Here is a 13780-nt window from a genome sequence, read left to right as displayed (position 1 = left end):
AATTGAAAGTAAAGTTGGTAGAGCTGCTTAGTCTGCTAGCTCCCTTCATAGTCTTTGAGTTCATAAAAAATGTAAAATATAAAGCGAGAGCTTCAATTTCTAAAAAGTGAGGACTTAGCTTTCTGGGAGAAGAGAACTTAGCTTTTGTAGGATGAGAACTTAGCTTTTGTAGGATGAGAACTTAGCTTTATGTAGTGTTTTCCCACAGACGGTGCCAATTAATGTAACTGGTTCCCACATACCAATTTTTTTTATTTTTTGCTAAGTACCTCGTCATTTGACCTGCTCCCAGGAGAGGATGGTGGAGCTCCCTGGTGGCGAACTGCCTGGGGGAGAGCTATGTCGAGCTCCCTGAAGGCGAACTGCCTGGGGGAGAGCTATGCCGAGCTCCCTGATGACGAACTGCCTGGGGGAGAGATATGCCGAGTTGTCTGTTAGTGGCAAGCTCTGCCGAGCTGCCTGTGGTGAGCTATGCCGAGCTGTCTGTAAGTGACAAGCTTCAGAAAACCAAAAATGGCTTTGCTTTATTAGCACTCCCAAACAGACACCTAATTAAATGCCATTTATCCAATCAAACCATGGGCCCTCATTGGACCCTTGACCCGAATGGCAATGGTGAGGAATCCAGGTGCAGACCATACTCTCCATCCTCAACTCCAATCATCATGAAGGTAATAAAAATTACGGAAAAGTACGGATAGGCTTAATGCAGATTTCTAATTTTTATTACAGAATTATAAACATTCAAAATATCAACAACCCACATTTTATGCATCATTGCTCGCTCATGAATTAACATCAATTCCGAGCTGGCACCTACCCTTGGGCTTACAAATTCTGACCCTGGGCTGAACTGTCATTCTCTCTAAAAATTAACCTGTCTCCATCCCTATTTAGGTCGAAGAAAATTGTCTTTCCTGATTCCGTACTTAATCCAATTGAAAAAGGCAGATCCTCTTATAAGGTTTGTATTGTATTGCCTTTGTTAATCAATGCAAATTTTTAAAAAATATATATATAGAGAGAGATGTTTTCAACTAAAAAAAGTCATGTCTGACTAATCAAAAGACAATTTCTTAAATGCATTCAAAAGAGACAGTTTTCTAAAGCCAAAACAGTTCTAAAAAGTTGAAATTGATACTGTCACTGACACAGTAGGTTCTTACCAAGAAAACAAGGGGAAGACTAACTAAACTTGTATTCCGGATCCAACTAATCTCCATTGCAAAAAGTCAAGAAACATTTAAATTATCAGTCCAGATCAGACACCCACCGTACAGGGGATGTGGCCATGGTTTTCAAAACCGGAAGGACTAGAAAAACTGGGAACTGTTTTTCCTCAAAACCAAAATTTTGTCAAAAAATGTTGATTTGGTCGGTAAACTGCTGACCCAGGCATTCAAACCGTTCAGTAGTTTTAACCTTTTTTTTTATTTTTTTTGTCAGAACGGATCATACATTTGGTTCAAACAGTCAGATCATTCAACCTGGGAACCAAACTCCTGACTGGTTCGTTGTCCGGTTCAATCTTAAAAACATTGATCCTACCATGAATTGATATCAAATTCATGGGCAGAATGCGATTTGGGAGGGGGGCTACTAATAAACAATTAGGGGGCTGTCATTTAGAATTCTGCATTGGATTACAGAGTACTTAACTAATGGCGGGTCCTGGTCCTAGTAACTGGGAAGGCTGGAACTTCTATTGTACGTTTATTTATCCGGTTATGCATTCAGTCAGTGTTCACGTCTTCATGTGAGCTAATGAATTAATGAATAATCTTTTGGGTAAATGACAAAGAACCCTTATACTAAGGCCCCGTTTGCTTTTCGGTAAGTTATTTACCGGGGTAAATGTAGTTATCTGGATAAGTTTTCCTGGGAAATACTTATACGGGTAAGTGCATTTACCTATAATTAAAAAGGGTATTTTTGTCTTATTCAAGTGTTGGCGACTTTCCCCCTAGGTGGGAAAGTTATTTACCCACCTAGGAGATGATACCCAGGAAAATAAACTTTCCTTGGTCCCCACATAAATCTGAAAAAAAAGAACATGAGATTTTTGGTCAATGGAAACCAAAATCCCATGGACCAACTATCCCAAATTTTCATTTGTGACAAATACCCCTGAATTTTCATTTAGCAATAAATACCTCTAACTATTAAGTCAGATGACAAAATGCATAAAATTATAAAAATATTCACCTGAACTTATTTTATTTTCTTTTTCTCGTCCATTATCTCTTAATTCCTAGTTGACCCAAAAATACCTCCATTTTCTCCAAATGAACTAATTAGAATAACAAGAATTATTTTACTGACAGAAAAATAAATTTCTTTAAATTCTTGACCGTTAATCCATTTGTGTTTTGAGGGAAGGGGTGGGGGCGTAAAATGAACACTAAAAAGATGAGAAAAGGTTGGTATGATCACGTAAAATTGTAACATTATTTTAGCACTTGTGGCACAAGAAAAATAAACGCTAAAGAAATGGGGAAAATTGGTAGGTGGAACTTCAAATGAATATCTCTCTTCATCTTAAAATACAGAAATTGTCCATTCCTTTCTCCAATAAACCAAGAAAAATCAAATGAAACCTTAAATGTCTATCCATCAAAAAAAGCCTCTACAATTTTATCCAAATGTTGAATCGAATTGAGAGGAATTCAATTTGATTTTTAAAAAACTAATTGAATCATACATTGTTTAAATAAATAAGGGTAGTTTGGAGATATAAAAAATTTAATCTGAATGAAAATTTTTTTTGAAGTTAATTGATGGAAATCCATCGAAGGGAATATTTATCATAAAAAAAAAATTAGGGGGTTTTCCTCATAAATGAAAATTCAGGAGGTAATTGTCACTGACCCTATATTATAGGGAGGTTTGGTATTTTATTCCTTTTTGTAACTGAACTTTATTCAAAAGAAAAGGGGGACAAGACTTGTATGTAACTGGCATGGGTTTGATTATGATATGAAAAAAATATGATATCTGAAAATTTTCTGATCAGTCAACTGAAATTATAAACATAATAGCCAATCAGGTGTTATATATTTATCAAAATTCATGAACGGGTTTTGATTAGTCAAAACTCTTTTCATATTATATCTTTTCCCTATTTTTTGATATTCAAATGGCTGGGGTTCGACTGGTACCAGACCACCTCCTTTCGGGTCATTGAAAACCCGAAAACACAGGAATTAGAGCCCTTTAGGGTTTGGCTTTTGGTCTGATGTTCAATTGGGTTATCAGAATATTAATTGCCTACATCTTTCTCTGCATCAATGGAGCTAATTCAAAGCAAATCATGCCATATTTGAATTTGAATTTAATTTTTTTAAATTAAAAAATAAATTTAATTTCAATTAAATAATAAAAAAATCGATTTAATTTGAATGCAACCGATTACTTGTCACATTTTTATCGACATTGAAAACCCTAGAAGCAGAAGAAGCCGATCAGGCAGACGAAGCAACCTCTCCAGAACTAATATTTTTCATGCCTAATATCCTCTAGAAATCAGACTATTGAGGAAGAAACAACCGCTCTATTGCTGTGACTTTTGACCAACTACAAATGAAATAGCCAGAAATAACTCAAGAACATAGAACAAAGAATTAAGGTGGTGTTTGGTTTTATTGCATTTTTCTTTTCAAAAAAATGGCAATGCAATAGTATGCCATTTTCTCAGAAAATAGAACTGCATGGTGTTGTTTGGTTCCATTGACGTTGTCTGAGAAAATGACACCATGTTGGAGTCACGTTAACCACCATGCCTGAAAACGTTTTGAGAATGAAAAAAAATGTGAAAATGATGTTTTCTGAGATGGGCCGATTTTTGAGAAAACAGTGAAGCACTTTTTTGTTGTTGTTGTTTTTTTTGGAGAAATGAGTTAATCAAACCGCATATGTGGACGCATTTTTGCCATTTTTGGAAATATCTGATGTGGTTGTAACACCATTTTCTCAAAAAAACAGCAATGGAACCAAACACCACCCTAAGAAGGTGTTTGTTACTATGGTGTTGTATTGTGTCATGTTTTGGGTTGATCAATATTGTGTTAGAGAGATTTTTTGCATGGTTTTTAAAAATGAACCGGTTAGGGGTCCGTTATCGGTTTGAATGGTTCGACTGTTTGACTCAAATGGCTGACCTGTTCTGACAAAAAAATTAAAAAATTGGAAAACAGTCAAAACCGTTTGAATGGTTCAACGGTTTGCTGACCAAAATCAACGGTTTTGGAGAAAAAAACGGTTTTGAGGGAAAGCGGTGATCGATTCCTGATTTTTCCGGTCCGATCCGGTTTTGAAAACCATGATTTTTTGCTCTGAGTTTTTTTAGAACATTTTGATGTCAATGCAAATTGTTATTTCTACCTACAACATCAAATTAATGTTTCCAACACATGCAAGTGACATTCATTTCATTTATATATAATGTGGTATTACATATTTTTCTTACGGAAAAGTACAGACAGGCTCATTGCAGATTTCTGAATTCTACCACAGACCTATAAACATTCAAAATGTTAAATACCTCTCACTCTATACACCAATGACCACATGTGAATTAGCATCAATTCCGAGCTGACACCTACTCTAAAATTGTACTTTGGGCCTAAGAATTATGACCCTGAGCTAACACCTATTTCTTATAAATTTGTATTGGTCAATAAACTCAACAGCAACACAAAGCCACCGTATCAAACACCCCCCAAGTCTCTACAAATCACCTTAGCCTCCCTCTTTTTATATCCCTCCACTTGTTTTTTTTATGCAACTTTATAACTCACTTGTAAGACTAGGACACTTCTAACTTGTATTCTTGTAATGGATGATTGGTAATTTAAAATATATTATATCTGTAGGAAAAATCTATGATGGATACCCACCCAATTGATTACTACTTTTAATATGCTATTGGTTATAAAATTTTTTGGTATGATGTCTTTCCAGCATCATAGTCGAACTCATATTTAGATGTTTATTGAATTGAATCAACATGCATTCAAATTTGATTCAATAAATTAGCTGGTAGGAGACAACTATTCAAATGTGACTACTAAGATAATTAGATCTTGAATACAAAATTGGATAATTGGATTCTATTTACACCCCAATTCCCACCCTCCTCAAACGATTTTTAAATTAAAAATAAAAAGTTAAATAAATGGGTATACTTAAACTCACCCAAAACCAATTCAGTTTCCTTTTTTAGGAAATGGAATGCAATCATTCACTTAATTATAAAACATGGGCATCTTTTAACACCAGCTTGTGCATGGCATGGATCTCAACTATGGAAGTTATCTTTCTTTTTGCTGCAATTGATAAAAAAAAAAGTTTAGAAAGAAAAAAAGAGAGATTTTCATATAGTTTTTCATTGATCTAGAGAAAATATATAATAGAGTTTTTATAAAAATAATATAGTACGTCTCAGAAAAGACATATCCAGGTTCCTGATAAATATATAGACCCAATTGAGGATATATATAAAGGTGTAACAGCCAATGTAGAACACCTATGGGAAAGATGTTAGATTCTATAATTATGATGGATATTTACCAAGGTTCAACACTTAGGAGGTCCCATATATAGTGTTTGTTGATGATATTGTTTAAGTAATGAAACTAATGGAAGATTAAATGCAAAATTAACTTGTGGATAGATACCTTAAAAACAAGATGTTTTAAACAAAGTAGAACTAAAACAGAACATATAATATATAAATTTACTACTAATAGAAGTACAAATTAAGGTATACTTAGGATTGGAGATCAAGAGATAACTCAATATGACCTTTTATGATATCTTATTTGAAAATTCATAATAAGGGATAGATTGAGAAGGACGTTGCTAATATAATTGAAGCAAGATGGGCAAAATGGAGGAGTGCATTTAGAGTTTTATATGACAAGTGAATACCATTTAAATTAAAAGGAAAACTTTATAAAACAATTGTAAGACGTGATGTGTTTTTTGGAGTGGAGTGTTGGGTAGTCTACAAGCAACATATCCAAAAAAATGTGTACGTTAAGATGGATGAGTGTAAAACAAAATAGAATAGAATAAGATATAAAATCACTTTTAGGAATGTAAGAGTAACATAATAGATGATAAAATCTTTTCTATATATAAAAATGGGAATGCAATATGAAACTATTTTGGACTAAAATTACCCTTTACTTATTTGTTTGAGAAAGGGTATAAAAATCATTTTATTATAGCTTTAGTGCCGGCCTTTATGACTACTAAAATGCTCATAATTGTGTATTTAGTCCATCTCCAATGGTAAGGGTTGAAAATGTAACTTAAATTATTACTTCCCACCTCATTTAATCCCCTCTCATTAAATCTTATACTTAAATTATTAACTCCCATTTTCTCTTATTAAATCCTATATCTAAGTTATTTTTTACTAATTAGATATATGTCAATATTTTTAACAATATAAACCCATATATTTTTAAAACTAACTCAAAAACAAAATCATTCTTTGTCCAAACAGAGGCTAAGAAATTCAATCATCCCAATCAAATTGATCAACCTATGAAGTCATATTTAGGTAATAAAATTTTTAAAATGGAATGGATATAGAAAATTACAAAAATGTAAAAAAAATAGACACATTTATGATATTTTTATTAATTAAATTAAAACAATAGGTGTAATAAATAATAATTATTTTTATTTATAATGAAAATGAAATACATAATTTAGAATTGACCAAAAATAAAATTATTTTATTGTTTGGCAAAAGGGTTCGACTATGATATGGAAAATATATGATATCGGAAAAACAATTGACCAATAATTTGGAATCATAAACATGGTAGCGAATCATGTGTTATTTATCAAAATTCATGGGTGGGTTTTGATTCGTCAAAACTCTTTTCATATCATATCTTTCCCGCATCATAGATTTTTCCTTGGCAAAAATCAATAGTTCAACTTTTGGGTCAAATGTGTTAATATTTAATGTCATAAAATAAATAATAAAAATTCATAAAATAAAAAATAAAAAATAAAAGAATACATACATTTTGCAAAGAAAAACATTCAAGAACATGTATAACATCATATAATTATCATATTAAACAAAAAGTAAGTGTGACATCAAAATTATTTCTACACACAAAAACACAAAAAGAAAATATAAGAAAAATTGAACACATCTATAATTTTATATTTACACTACTATTAAAAATATGAATAAGATTGTGAAATTTTATTTTGATTAAAATACTCATTTTTGGATTTAGTCCTTATTTAATTGTGACATTTAAATTGTAAATTAAACTATTACTGTTCACATCATTCCCCTCTATTTAAATCTTACATTTCTTTATAAATGAACAAAAAAAGATACACTAAAAAGATAAAACATTACAAAAAGAAGAATCTAGAGAAGCATGTAGGCCTATCAAAGATACTTGAAACTTTACAATTTGATCCAATTACCACATATTTGGATGAAGTGCTTATGTAATTAGATTTTGATTTTGCAATTTGCAACCAATTAATAATAATAAACAAAATAAAAATATATATTTATAAAAATTTGTGAATACATTATTACTATCATTATCATCATCATCTAGAATTGCCATGTACAAAGCATGTGCACGCTTACTAGTGAGAGAAAAAGGAAGACCATCGACAACACTTATACAAAGAAATGATTTATTGCAAGTTAGAGGGTATAAGAAATGATTAAGTGGCCATAATTAAACAATGGATACGACATTTAAACCTAATGGAATGACCAAACTTGATTCTAGCTAACCAGCTTGACCACTTGGAATAAGGTTAGGATGATGACGATGATGAAAACTGTAACCCAATTTCATATTCCATGTGTCAATAAACTAGTAAATGCCTAGAATGTGAAGAGACGTCTAGGCACCACCGAAAATGATGAACTGAGTTATTGGCTTGGGATTATTCCTGAATTCATAGCCTAATCTCCATGGAATTAAAAGGCTAAAGCATAGTTGAGGTGTAATGGCCAAAAGTGTGAGGCATAAGCCTCAAGGCATTGCAAAGCATAAGCCTCAAAGCTTAAGAAAAAAATTAATTAAAGTTTATAAATTGATAAAAATAACATATAATATACCAAGAGAAATTAAGAGTTTGATTTGTCCTATTTATTTTTCATTTTTATTATTTTTATTTGACCCATAATTATTGAAGTGCTTCTTCTATATATTGACATAGGCAATCCATTCTAACATATGCCTATGCTAATCACATAAGCAAATCCATTCCACTTCAATAATGTGGTTAGCTTCATTTTGGCAAAGGCTTAATCCTTAAGGCAAAACCTATGGGCCTTGCCTTAATATGTACTCCTCACACCTTAAGGCTTAAATCTTTTAAAATAATGCATGGAATCAATCATAAAGAAGGCCACGTCACTCATGTTTAATAGAATCTTAATTAAAAGGTGTTTGGCTCCATTGTGTTACACAGGCAATCCATTTTATAAGTAAACAAAATTGCTTGTAATTAAAACATTTTTTATTGCTTCTTTAGGAAATGCATTTGGCATCGATGCTAACCACATACGCAAAAAAGAGCGTTCTACATGGAAATGCACATCTTAAAGAAGCATTTCATTGAGACCTTTATTACTTGAGCTTGGCTCGATTCGAGACAATTATAAATAAATTAGTATTATAAATACTATAAATAATATATATATATATATATATATTTTTTGAAAATCAATTATAAATTTATTTATTTATATTCTAAATAAGTTAATGCCAAAATATTAATGTTTATTTATATTATGAATACAAATATATTAAAAAGTAGCATTTTATTATGAGCTCGCTAGACACTTGAGGCAGGTATTATGAAGTTCAAATTCGACCTAACCAATGTCAGCTCTTTTAATGAAATAAAAAATAACAAAGTATACTTTTACAAAGATAAAACTTTACAAGACAAATGATCACCCCATTTGATTTATTTTTTCATTCTTTTCATTTATGGGGATAAAAACTTGAAGAAAATGAGGTGAAAATGAAAAACAAGCAATCTATTTTTCATTTATGGTGATACAAACTTACATGCACATCTACATTTTAGAGGTGGACCTTGGTGGAAGTGAAGAGGGTAGAAAGGGATTAGGGCATTTTTCTCGATTCGAGTGGGGTACCGAAGACCTTTTATGTAAAGCAAACCACTGGATCAAGCTTAATTTGATATGCCAAGGTGCCAACTCGAATGCCAAGTAGACCCATGTCATATTGGATTAGAGGGTGTTTGGTTTTGTGAGCGTTTTCTTGAAAAAACACTACCACATCAGCACCACTTAGGCATTGACATTTATTGAACATGAAACAATTGTTTGATTTCAATGTTTATCAAATAAGTGTACGAAAAAAAAAAAAAAATGTTTAGATTTATGTGCATGAATCATTTGGGAAACTTCAAATTCTGGTTTCTCTCAACAACCCCACGTTTATTGAAATGCATTTCTTACTTGGAGCTGATGTGGCATCTTACATGGAAGGTCTAAGAAATGATCCAGTGCATTGCAGATCTATCTTGCCCATGTTCGATATTTATCATTCTATCATTGTTAGGATACCGATTATGAGCCACTGGATGTGATTTGCACGTAGAATTGACCGTTGGATCTCAATATCAGTCATTAAATACATGTATGAGTACTCTAGGCCATTAGAAAAGAATGATAATGTTCCAACAAAGCTAAACAGTGTCACATTGGATCAATTAGGGTATTGCTTGAAACGCCCCAACCAAACAGCAAAATGAAAAAAACGTTTCTTGTAAGTTGAGGTGGCATATGGTTTTATGGAGTGCTACTTGAAACACCCAACCATGCAAACAACGAAAACAAGAAATGTTTAAAGTGATGTTTTCAATAGAAGTGTTTGTATGAGAAACACCTATCTATAAAAAGGCATAGGGGGATGATTCGACCATGTATGGGGAATATCTTCGTATTTGTATTTTTTATTCATGGAGAGATATTCCTAATGCACGATTGTAAATGGTTGTACGGACGATGTGAGCATGGTCTTGTGAGGACTGAATCCAAATTCCATTTGGGGAATCCTGAGGTAGAATTGGTTCCCAATTGTTTATCACATAACTAGCTTTCCAAGCGGGTGTTTGGCACTGATGCATTTCACAAGCGTTTCGTTTTACAAGTGGGCCTTGATTCACAAGTGTTTCATCTTAGAAGAGTAATCAGATTTTTCAAATTCCAATGTGCTAGGGCTGTTCACGGGTCGGGTTGGATCGGTTTATTGGCATTTTTCCAACCGACTCGACCTGGTCGGTTTACCTAGAAATGAAACCGAAACCAACCCAATACTAAGTAAAACCGACCTAGTCGGTTTGAGTCGGTTTGGGTCAGTTTTGTGAATGATTCTCTCGGTGTGAACGGTAAAGGATTCAAGTCTAACAAAGCAAAGGCTGGATGCCTGAAAATTAAAAATGATTTGATGGATTAAAACTAATATTTTATATATCAGAAAATTAAAAGTGTTGCACCAAGTTTCACAGTACCAGTACCAGCAACAGTTCCCCTCCTTACACCAGACCTCGCAGCAACTCCCGCCTCGGCACCCAGCCGCAAAGCAAACCAAGCCTTCCCCCCGGAGTGAACGTCCTCGCCAAGAAGAGATCTCCCGAGTCCAAAATCCCTCCAAGAGCCAAACCTCTTCCCATGGTTGGGGGCCACCCAGCCGGTCAAGCCCGCAGGCCCCCAGCACTCTCAATTCGGGCTACCACTCGCAGAAAACCAATTCGGGGCCCTAGTCGTCGACCACGGGCAAGGTCTCTCAATCCAAAGCTACCACTAGCAGTCCAAGCCCATCAAGCTCGGCGATACTGAAGCAAGCAGCACCAACGCTGAGCCAACACGGCAACAACGGAGGCGCAGATGAGCTCGCCGGACCGCTACGTGCGACCTGCCTGATCTCAAAGGTAAGGAGGAGGTAAGCTCAAGTGAAGCAAAAAATACCCTCCTTTCTGTTCTGTCCCCCCTGTCTCCCAAACTCCTTTCTGTTCCGATGCCCAAGGACTTCAAGCTCCCCCCTCTCGACAAGTATGATGGGTCGTTCGACCCAAATGATCACGTTGACGCCTTTCAGTCCCAGATGCACCTGGCGAGAGCCAGTGAATCCTGCATGTGTGTGGCCTTCTCCACTACCTTCAAAGGGGTGACCCGCATGTGGTACCGAAACCTTGCTCCCGGGTTGATAAGGAGCTGGGCGCAATTCGCACAAGCTTTTACCTCCCACTTCGTCACCAGCAAGCGGTGCCCGCGAACTGAGGAGAGCCTCCTCGGTATAATCCAGAAGGAAGGAGAGTCCATCCGGGGCTATATCAAGTGGTTTAACAATGCATGTATGCAAATACCGTGCCTAGACCCCGCGGTGCGACTCGCGGCAGCCAAGAGAGGCGTGACACACAAAGAGTTCAAGTGGCACATGGCTGTCAACCAGCCCGCAACCATAGCCGAGTTCCTTAAGCTTGTAGACAGGTTTATAGCAATAGAGGAAGAGATCAACCAGAAGGGCGAAAGTGCGCCCGATAAGAGGAAGAGGGAAGGCGAATCCTCAAGCCAGGGAGACAGCCGGAAGAGGAAGGACCTAGCCCGGGGAACAAGACCAGGCCAGCCGTTCCAAGCTCCTGCGGCACAACCGTTCCGAGCTCCCGCGGCAGACCGGACAAACTATACACCATTGAATGCAAAGCGGGCCGAAATCCTGATGGCAATCAAGGACGCCCCGTATGTAAAGTGGTCGCCCCGTCTGAGAGGGAACCCCAGTGAAAGAAATAAGAACTTATATTGTACTCTTCATAAAGATCACAGTCATAGTACCAAAAATTGTAAAAATCTCCACAACGAGATAGAGGAGCTCATCCGTCGTGGATATCTGAGAAATTTTGTACATAATAATAATAATAATAAGGCAAGTCGGTAGGGGGAGCAGGCTAAGGATGCTCCCAAATCCAGCAGCAGACCAGCAAAGCAGGCACAAAGGCAGCCCCCGGAGAAGAGACCGGCCCGAGGGACTATCCACGTGATAGTTGGAGGGTCAATCGTTGCGGGCTGCACCTCGGCTGCGGCCCAGACATTAGCTCACGAAGCCGCCAGAGAAGAATGGAACCTGCCGAAGTGGCCAAGGATAGAAGACCCAATCCTCTTCACAGAAGACGATGCGCACGGGGTCCACTACCCCCACGACGATGGACTCATAAAGAAGGTGAAGATCAACGATTTTGAAATCAGGCATGTCCTGGTTGACTCTGGCAGCTCGGCGGACATCCTCTTCAAGGCCGTGTTCGACAAGCTCCAGCTGCGAGAGGCCGACCTGAATCCCGCAAACACCCCCCTGCTGGGTTCCAGTGAAGAAGAAGTCAGACCCCTGTAAAGGATAACTTTACCTGTGGAGGTCGGCACATGGCCCAACATAGTGAGGCTCAACCATGAGTTCTTGGTAGTCGCAACTCTCTCCCCCTACAGTGTCATAATAGGTCGACCAATCACCCACACCCTGCGAGCGGTGGTCTCTACTTACTATCTGGCGATGAAGTTCCATATAGACTTCGGAGTGGGGGTAGCGCGAGGTGACCAGCTTGAGTCTTGCAAGTGCTATGTCACAGCCCTCAAAGAGAAAACCAAGGTGGCCAACGACCTCAAACTAGAGAGGCCCACGGAACAAGGTGAGGAATGAGCTACATCCACGGATGAAATGGTTGTCGTCCCGACTTCAGCAGAGGACCCAACTCAGACACTTCAGATCGGTGCCTCAGTCTGGGAACCCCTGTGATCCCAACTAGTAAGTTTCCTACTTCAGAACTTAGATGTTTTCGCATGGTCCGCGGCAGAAATGCCCGACATTGACCCTAGCATCATAACTCACAGACTTAATACTGACCCTGTAGTTAGGCCCGTTAGATAGAAGAAACACAACTTAGCCTCTGAGCGTTGGAAGGCGGACGACGAAGACGTCGGGAAGCTCCTTGCAACCAATTTCATAAGAGAAGTCCATTAACCGAGCTGGGTAGCCAACCCCATTTTGGTAAAAAAGGTTAATGGTAAATGGTGCATGTGCGTCGACTATATTGACCTGAACCAAGCTTGCCTGAAGAACTGCTTCCCACTCCCCAGGATCGACTGACTAGTGGATGCGACCTCAAGGCATGAGTTGCTGAGTTTCCTAAACGCCTACTCAGGCTACAACCAGATCAGGATGGACCCAACAAACGAAGAAAAGACCACCTTCATAACCGAGGTCGGCCTATACTGCTACAAGGTCATGCCCTTTGGGCTAAAGAATGCCGGCGCAACCTTTCAAAGACTTGTAAATAAATTGTTTAAGCCGTTGATCGGCCGAAAAATAGAGTGTTATGTAGATGACATGGTCGTCAAGACCCAATTTCCACATGATTTAATACAATACTTGCATTCAGTTTTTGAAATCCTGCGTAGATTTAACATGAAATTGAACCCAAATAAGTGTGTTTTCGGTGTCACCTCGGATAAATTCCTGGGATACATCGTTAACCGGCGCGACATCGAGGCTAACCTGGACAAAATAAAGGCCATCTTAGATATGAGGCCACCCCGAATGATGAAAGAGGTTCAGAGGCTTAACGGCCGAATAGCTGCTCTGAGCTGCTTCATGTCCAAATCGGCAGACCCTGCCCTTCTTTAAAGCAATTAAGAGCAAGGGTTTTGAATGGACCGAACAGTGCCAGCTCGTGTTCGATGAGCTCAAGAGGT

Source organism: Nelumbo nucifera, chromosome 3 (genome assembly GCF_055504915.1).
Source record: "Nelumbo nucifera cultivar China Antique chromosome 3, China Antique-T2T, whole genome shotgun sequence".
Taxonomy (NCBI): domain Eukaryota; kingdom Viridiplantae; phylum Streptophyta; class Magnoliopsida; order Proteales; family Nelumbonaceae; genus Nelumbo; species Nelumbo nucifera.
This window is presented reverse-complemented; position numbering follows the sequence as displayed.